We start from the raw sequence: 2,265 nt of genomic DNA, 5'->3' as shown, positions 1-2,265 counted from the left end.
CAAGAAATAGCTCCTTAATATGATGTCTTGGTTTAGTTGGCTCACATATTTGAGGTGCACCTGTATAATTTCCTTATCTTTAACATTTACTTATGTTCCTCTCATAGTCATTTCCTACAATTCTATTTTAAATCTAATTTTACCCTTTTTTTTGCATTTTAGCTTTAGCCTAATTTTATACTTTATATTTTAGCTTCGTTCAGTTAAGCAAATATTTAATATGTGCCAGAAAATGTACAAGGCACTGGAGATATAGAAAAAAATAAGGCAACATCCCTATCCTTGAAAAGCTTCCATCTGCAGGACATGGAGAGAGAGAGACAGATAGTTTCAAGGCCACAGGTGGCTGTAGTGATAAAGTATGCACAAGATGCTATGGTAGTATAAAGAGGAGCAGAGAGTGGAGTGGTGGTTTTTAACAATAGCTATGCACGGGAATTATGTGAGTCATTTCTGAAAAATACTAAGACTCTTGGCCCACATCCCAGAGAATATGATTCAGTTGCTCTGGTTGGACACATTATTATTATTTTTTTGCAATGGAGATTCTTTTCTTTTCTTTTTTGCTTTTTTCTTCCTTGTTCTTCTAGATATTTTGAAATACACAATAAATTATTATTAACTATAGTCATCCTATTGTGCTACTGAACACTAGATCATATTTCTTCTATCTATCTGTATTTTTGTGCCCATTAACCAAACTTTCTTTACCTTCCCCTCCACACTACCCTTCCCAGCCTCTGATAAACATCATTCTACTCTCTAATTCCATGAGATCAATTTTTTAGCTCCCATATATGAGTGAGAACATATGATATTTGTCTTTCTGTGCCCAGGTTATTTCACTTAATTGCCTCCAGTTCCACCCATGTTGTTGCAAATGACAGGATTTCATTCTTTTTATGGCTAAATAATATTCGGTTGTGTATATATACCATTTTCTTTATCCATTCATGCATTGATGGATACTTAGGTTGATTCCATATTTGGCTATTGTGAGTAGTTCTGCAATAAACATGAAAGTGTAGATATATGTTCAATATACTGATTCCCTTTCTTTTGGGTATATACTCAGCAGTGGGATTGCTGGATCATATGGTAGTTCTATCTGTAGTTTTCTGAGGAACCTCCATACTGTTCTCCACAGTGGTTGCACTATATTACATTCCTACCAATAGTGTGCAAGTGTTCTTTCTCTGTATCCTTGCCAGCATTCGTTATTGCCTGTCTTTTTGATAAAGGCCATTTTAACTGGGGTGAGATGATATCTCATTGTAGTTTTGATTTGCATTTCTCTGATGACTAATGATGCTGGCCATTTTTTCATATACCTGCTGGCCATTTGTATGTCTTTTGAGAATTGTCTATTCAGATCTTTTGCCCATATTTTAATTAGATTATTTGATTTTTTCTATTGAGTTGTTGGTGCTCCTTATATATTCTAGTTATTAGTCCCTTGTCAGATGGGTAGTTTGCAAATATTCTCTCCCATTCTGTGAGTTATCTCTTCCCTTTGTTGATTATATCCTTTGTTGCGTTGAACCTTTTTTAGCTTGAATATGATCCCATTTGTTAATTTTCACTTTGGTTGCCTGGGCTTTTGAGGTTTTACTCAAGAAATCTTTGCCCAGACAAATGTCCTGGAGCATTTTCCCAATGTTCTCTTCTAGAAGTTTCATAGTTTCGGGTGTACATATTTTCTTGAAAGTTCTCTGACGCTTCTCTTACCACTCTCTACCCTGTACTTAATATTCCTTTAGTACTAAACCACTATAGTTTCTCAAACATGCCATAGCATGCTGCACCTCATTCTGCATGCTATTAGTTCTTCCTGGAATTAACCCCTCCTCCCCTCATAACTCTCTCTCTCTCTCTCTTATGCCTCTACTCAAATATTACTTTCCCTAGGAAATCCACCTAGTTCCTCCCAGGTAGATTTAGGGGTTCTTTCTTTTGTGTTCCTACCCACAGCATTGAACATGCCTTTAGTAGAGCTATTACTCAGATTGGATTAAAACCCTTCATTTTGATATATATGTCTCTTCCTGAGCTCCAAGCTACTTGGACAGGGACTGGCATATGGGTAATAGTCAAGAATGGGCTGAATGAATAAACTCCATGTCTAGGTCCTAGCTATCAAGGGACTTACAATCATTTGGGCTTTTTTTTTTTTAATTGACTTTTGTTGTCATTTTAGAGATTGTACATTGTATGCCATTTTTTAAATGTGCAAGTAATTTCTACTGCCTATTATGCATTGTGTGT

Source organism: Propithecus coquereli, unplaced genomic scaffold (assembly GCF_000956105.1).
Source record: "Propithecus coquereli isolate 6110/MARCELLA unplaced genomic scaffold, Pcoq_1.0 Scaffold3, whole genome shotgun sequence".
Taxonomy (NCBI): Eukaryota; Metazoa; Chordata; class Mammalia; order Primates; family Indriidae; genus Propithecus; species Propithecus coquereli.
Note: the sequence above shows the minus strand (reverse complement) of the source record.